Below are 6,871 nucleotides of genomic sequence, written 5' to 3' on the forward strand. Positions count from 1 at the left end.
CTGTGGAAGCAGCCACTTGAACCACACCCCTCACCCTTTTCTTCCTCAGGGTTTTGTTGTTTTGTTTTGTTTTGTTGTTATTTTCTCAGTTGTTGAGCTTGAACTCAGGGCCTAGGTGCTGTTCCTGACCCTCTTTGCTCAAGGCCAGCACTCTACCACGTAAGCCATGCCACCACCTCTGGTGTTTGAGTGGTTAACTGGAGATAAGAGTGTCATGGAGACTTTTCTGCCTGAGCTGGCTTCGAACTGTGATCCCTCAGCCTTTTGAGTACCTAGGATTACAGGTGTAAGCCTCCTGCACCTGACCTCTACCTCTGTTATTTATTTGTTTGTTTTGCCAGTCCTGAGACTTGAACTCAGGGCCTGAGCACTGTTCTTGGACTTTCTCAAGGCTAGAGCTCTACTACTTGAGACACAGCACCACTTTCAACTTTTTCTATGTATGTGGTACTGAGGAATTGAACCCAGGTCTTTGTGCATGCTAGGCAAACACACTACCACTAAGCCAAACTCCTACACCCTACTTCAGTTATTTCTATACAATGCTTTTTATTTTTTGTTTTTTTTTGGGGGGGGTTGGCCAATCCTTGGGCTGGAACTCAGGGCCTGAGCACTGTCCTTGGGCTTTCTCAAAGTTTGAGCTCTACCACTTGAGCCACAGCACCACTTCCAGCTTTTTTCTGTGTATGTGGTACTGAGGAATCGAACTTGGGTCTTCATGCATACTAGGCAAGCATTCTACCACTAGGCCAAACTCCCAGCCCCAACAATGCTTTTTAACCAGACTAACCTCCAACTGTGATCCTCCTAGCTCTGCTTCCCAAGGAGTTGGAATTGAAGGCCCTGGTTTAAAAAATAAATTCTAACTATGTACTATGAATGTGAACTGTCATCTTACATGTGCTCGTTATGCTAAGGAACCAGAGGCAGACCCTGAGCCAGCTATATCAATTATAGTAGGCCTTGGCAAATTGCCACTCTAGATACAAATTTACACACACACACACTCACACACACACACACACACACACACACACACGAGAGAGAGAGAGAGAGAGAGAGAGAGAGAGAGAGAGAGAGAGAGAGAGAGAGAGAGAGAGAGAGAGAGCAGACTCTGAGGAAGGGAACAAGAGCCTTACCCCATAACATTTAAACCTGAGATTAGAAAGTAGAAACCTGGGTATTAAGTTGATAGCTACAGAAGGAGCATGAAACCCAGCCAGACAATTCTTGTAATCGTGTCTCTTGATTTGCTATGAGACCTGGTCTGAGTGAATGAGGCCAATGCCCAGAAAGAAGGGGAAGGCAAGAAGCAACTCGATAGGATTCAGTTCCCTGGGATCTAGGATGCTTGAAGCACAAATAGACTTCCAATAATTGCTGAACTTACAGACATCAAAGTATTTCTCTTCTCACCTGTTTATTTCACTGCTTATGTCATGTGAAAAGTGATCTCACAAAATGAAGCCGATCCTTACAATTAATTGACTTGCTTATCTTTCTATCTTATGAAAAGCAAATTCCAAATGTTTTCTCAGTCCTTTCTCTAAATTTCCTGAAGAGGGCACTGTTTCCTTTCACAACTTCTGTCCAAAGCCTTATTTTCTTCTTGTTTTTTTTCTTTCTTGTGAAGGGGAAGAACAGAGTGAATTGCAGAGGTGATTATAATTGGTTGGCACATCTGTTGAAATCGTGTTTCTTTAGAGAAAGGGAAAACTACTATATTTGGAGAGCCTTGGCCAGCTTTCAAGGCTCCTAAATCTGAATCTTCAGTGAGCTGGACCAAAGGAGCTTCTTTATTTTCTAACTCCATTAACAGTGATTCTGTGGCTTCAACTAGACTGCTAGACTGTGAGTTGAGGGTCTATTGGAAAGGGCATCCTGGTGAGGGGGAGGCCTTAGAGGAATTATCCTTGCCATGCTAGGAATCCAGTGGGGTTTAGTGTGCCTTCTTTGGGTTCCTGTGGAAGCCCTGGATGTGGGATAACCTGTGACCATGTTTTGAAATTCTTTCAACTGAGCAGGGAGCTGGAAGTAAAGGCCTGGGTCTCTGAGTACCAGTCAGAGGCCGAGGGAGGTACCTTCTACTGCAATCATTCAAGCACTGCTTTGCATGGGCAGCGCTGGCTCTGGCAAGATGAGGAAGAAAGCTTGGTATTTCTATTTATATTGCTGTCATACAAAGCTGGAAAGCGACAGGGACGATTAACCGCCTCACTTGATGCCAAAGCCCAACTCTGCCCCCTGCATGTCTCAGCACCCCAGCATGCCCTTCCTCTCACCTCCCTCTGTGCCCGTTGGACCCACGGGGTGGCACAGTCCCTGTCTGCCTACAGCAAAGCCTGCACCTGTGTGTCAACCCTCCCCAATCCCCGCGGTGGGCCTGCCATAGTGTACTTCCTTATCCCACTATGTAGCTCTCCCTGTGTAAGAAACATTCTGAAAGCAATGAAAAGGACAGTGTTTAACTTGCATGTTCTTAACTGGGTGCAGGAGAACAAAATCCTAAACCTGTCTTTTCCGAGGAAACAAGGTCGCATCTTTACTGGCTCACAGTGAGCTGCCTTTAGTCTTTCAACACAGAACACAGTTTGCCTTTGGTGCGACTGCCACAAATAATTCCTGTGAAATATGGGATCCTTCTTTGCTTTATATGGGAATGGCACATACAGCACTTACCAAGGGGGAGGAAAAAGGTGTATAAATCATACAAGAATATTCTATGAGAGCCTCCTTACTCAGTGTTTCCTGTTGAAATATAAAATGTAAAAATTATTCAGGTAACATGACATGACATAGGTTTATCTTTGTTATGAAGAATAGAAGAGATTTGTGTGCGTGTGTGTGTGTGTGTGTGTGTGTGTGTGTGTGTGTGTGTGTGTGTTACAGCTAAGGCTTGAATTCAGAGCCTTGATACTGCCTCTTACTTAGCTTTTTCTCTCAAAAACTGGCATTCTACCACTTGAGCCACAGCACTATTTCCTGATTCATTGGTAGTAAGAGGCTCATGAATTTTCCTGCCTGGGCTAGCTTTGAACTATAAACCTCACATCTCCGCCTCCTTAAGTAGCTAGGATTACAGGCAGCATTAATTACCAGAACCCAGATCTACTAGTACTTTAAAAGAAAATGAACTAGGTTCCCAGGGTTCACATCTGTGTTCCTAACCACTCAGAAGGCTGAAGCCTAAGGATTGTGGTTCAGAGCCAACCCCAACAGGAAGCTCCGTGTGACTCATCTCCAATTAACCAACGATAAAGATAAGCCAGAAGTTGAGATGCAGCTCAAGTGGTAAAGTGCTAGTCTTCAGCAAAAAAAAAAAAAAAAAAAAAAAAAAAAATCTCAAGGACAGTACCCAGGCTCTGAGTTCAAGACCTAGAACGGGAGGGAGATAGATAGATAGATAGATAGATAGATAGATAGATAGATAGATAGATAGATAGGGAGATAGATAGACAGACAGACAGACAGACAGAGACAGATAGAGAGACAGAGGGGAGAGAGAGACAGAAAGAGACAGACAGATAATGACAGACAGACAGACACAGAGAGAGAGAGAAAGAGGGAGAGAAACAGAGAGGGGTGAAAAGAGAGAGAGAGAGTTGGAAAGACTGAGCCCACACCACTAAGTGAAAAACAGTATGTACATACCCGATCTACAATCCCAGGTACAACTGGGATTGTCTCTTGTGTGCCAGGTAAGCATGAAGCTCATTATCTCCTTATAAGGTTTTTATTCCTACCACTCCTGATGTTTCTAAGAATCTTCAGTTAGTCAAAATGGACTAGTCTAGGTCTCATATCCATGCACTGGGTCCTGTTTCTTGGTGATAGTCAATCTCCCCTGTGAACTGAGAGAGAATTCCATACTTTAACCTATAGAACCCGAAAACATGATCCCATTTGCAGGCCCACTTATTTCCTGCATACATACATTGCCATTCTCTCAGCCAAAGAATGCTGAGTTCAGATACAGCCTGGCATTTATATCATGGGGCACTATGACCCCTGTCTACCATCTGGAATCCATATTAGTGATAAAGAATGCATTGCACAACTTAGGGATCAGATTACACTCACTTTCTCTAGGATGATGCCTATCCACTTCAAGAAAGGTCCTTTTGGTAATCTGCTATTATCCCATAGTCCTGCTCTAAGAATTCCTTCCGTAATATGAGGATTTGTCCTTCCAAATTAAGACTCTCCAGTGTGATTAACTTCTATTTTCTGTTAGAAGCTACCCAAAATGATACCATGGTAGCAAATCTGCTTTTTTTAAGTAAAACAACTCTATGGTGACTTTTTTGGGGTTACTTTGTTATGAAATGATATAGCTAGCCCAAACTTGATCATCAGTAAGTATTGAGTTTTTGTGGCATAAAGAAATTAAGCACAATTCAAGAAAATGAAGTGAAATTATGTATTAATGTCTAATCTTCCTAAAATATTTAGGAAAACAACTTCATTTAAAAGCAAAAGAAAATACTATTCATTTTAATATAACCTGGATATGTTTTCTTCTAGGTCCGAGTGCATCTCAATCTGTCCCATAATATTCTTGTCCAAAAATAATGTGTAGTGGATTCCTCATGGAATTCTAGAACATTCCCAATCTTTGTTCATACAGTGGTATAAACTGAATTGAATTTGGATGTCAAAAATCCTACCCCATAAGTGTGATGGTATTAGGAGGTGGAGACTCTGGAGATTAGGACAGATGAAGTTATTACCAGGAAATGCCCTCCCCCTCTTCCTCCCTCACTCCCTCCCTCTCTCTCTCCCTCACTCTCTATTCCCACACACACACACTTTCTTATTTCTCCTCCTACCTCTCTTGTACTTGTACTGGGCCTTGAACTCAGGGCCTCAAGCTCACATTTGTCCTTTTTGCTCAATGCTAGTGCTCTACTCCTTGAACCACACCTCCACTTTCCAGGCTGTAGTCTCAAGTAGGGATCATTCTATGTTCTTGGCATCTGAAATAGAATTGAGCAAAATGCACATGAGTAAGTAGGAGAAGCATGCACAGGTTTACCTAAGTAAACATAAGAGGCTTGAGCAAAAGAGCTCCAAGTCCATGAGGAAAATGTCAGACAATTTAAGGCTGATAGGAGTTGAGTGGAGGATTGGAGAGTACCTGCCATAGGAAGTTCTCAGTGTGGACAGCTTTAAGAAGCTGATGGTGGTTATATAACACTTCTCCACTGCGCATGACATTCCCACAATGCATTCTGTTATCATCATCACCATGAGGCCTTAATTGGAAGTTATTCCTGAAAGTTCTCTCAAGAACAGTAGTGAAACACATGTGCCATGAAGAAAGATGTTTCTTTTGCTGAGCAAGCATACTTGTTATCAGGATGTGATAACATTGTCTGGCCCACAATTTTATCCACACTTTTGATGGTTATGATGTAGGGCAATAAGAAGGCTCTTGGGGAATTCCTCAGGGCTGGAAAGAGTTATGATCCAGTCTTCCAAGTGCTTATGACAATTCTGGGCCCTTTGAGCTTCTTGTCTCAAGCTTATTAGGGTAGACCCCTAGATGGGATTATTGTCCCTATAAAAATGAAAAGGGAGCTTGCTTTTGCTCTCTCTTCCAGCCATGTAAGGATACAATCAGAAATGGAAGCCTGCAGTTCTGAAGAGGTAGGCTTCCCTACCAGGCAGGTACCTTGATCTAAGACTTCCACTCTAGAGACTTAAGGAATATACACATTTCTGTTGCTTATAAACCAACCAGTTCATAGCTTTGTTATAGCAACCTGAATGAGTGATAAATGCTTCCTTAGTTATAGAATGATGAATTCTTTCATGTTTTAGAGGCATCGCCTCCTCTAATTACTCTAAAATGACCATGCCTGCATGTCTGTGGTCCAAAACTATTACAGGAAGCACTGTTCTTTCCTTGGCCAGAACTTTCTGTGGCCACAGTCTCAGGTTCTGCTTCTCATTTCTCTGTTGTAGTAAATTGGCTGGTAAACTAGGTCATGAAATCCAAGATCAGGTCAGATACCTGCACTCTGGACAATTAAGAATCCTGATACACTTTGAGAGTCAAGAAAATTTGGAGTCACAAAAGATCAGGAATCGCAGGCCTCGGCACAGTGTACATCTTTCATTGCATCCCACTTCCTTCATCCTCAAGGAATGCAAAGACAAACAAAGAAAATATAAATTTGATTATAAAGCCAGGCACTGGTGGCTCACATCTATAATCCTAGCTACTCAGGAGACTAAGATCCTGAGGACACAGGTTTGAAGCCAGCCCAGGCAGACTCTTATGTCCAATAAACCAGAAAAAGGCCAGAAATCGGGGCATCGCTCAAGCATTACCAGCCTTAAGCAAAAATGGCCAAATGAGAGTGTGAGGCCCTGAATCCAAGCCCCAGTACCGGCAAAAAATAAATTTTGGTTATATTTTGCATTTGTTTTGGTATCCCAATTCTTAGTAAAATTGCTATCATGATGATCCGGTGAAACACTGTTACTTGGTCCATACATGCACTCAATATAGCCATAGCACTTCCAGCTTTCTCAATTCTCCTTATATTGCCTCCTTTGTGCTTCTTAGCAAAAGAACATTCTTACCTGCTATTGTCAGAGACAACCTGATTGACAAATACAAAGTAATGGACTCCGTTTAGTGATTAAGCAAATAGGAGAAAATATACCAGAGAATTTTTGGCTAAAAGGTTTTGCTTTTCATATAAAATTCATAAAATGGGAACTTCATAAATGACACTGTGGCTTCAACTGGATTGTGAGCTGCAAGTATTCAGAAGTCCCTTCCAGTCTGCTCACAAATTTTACACACACACACACACACACACACACACACACACTCATGAGCAAAGAAAGGAAGAAAGAG

At 42.4% G+C, this 6,871-nt stretch overlaps 1 long non-coding RNA gene across 1 annotated transcript; it reads right to left on the minus strand.

The window, feature by feature from the left end:
* Positions 1-2,683: 2,683 nt before the first annotated feature.
* On the minus strand, positions 2,684-5,317 carry LOC150055268 (uncharacterized). Its single transcript, XR_016537635.1, has 4 exons — positions 5,138-5,317; positions 4,830-4,976; positions 3,652-3,851; positions 2,684-2,748 (listed from the first exon to the last, which is right to left on the minus strand). It is a non-coding gene; the product is annotated as an uncharacterized LOC150055268 (long non-coding RNA).
* Positions 5,318-6,871: the final 1,554 nt, after the last annotated feature.

The sequence above is a fragment of the Megascapheus bottae genome, chromosome 14 (assembly GCF_031878675.1).
Source record: "Megascapheus bottae isolate mThoBot1 chromosome 14, mThoBot2.hap1, whole genome shotgun sequence".
Classification (NCBI taxonomy): domain Eukaryota; kingdom Metazoa; phylum Chordata; class Mammalia; order Rodentia; family Geomyidae; genus Megascapheus; species Megascapheus bottae.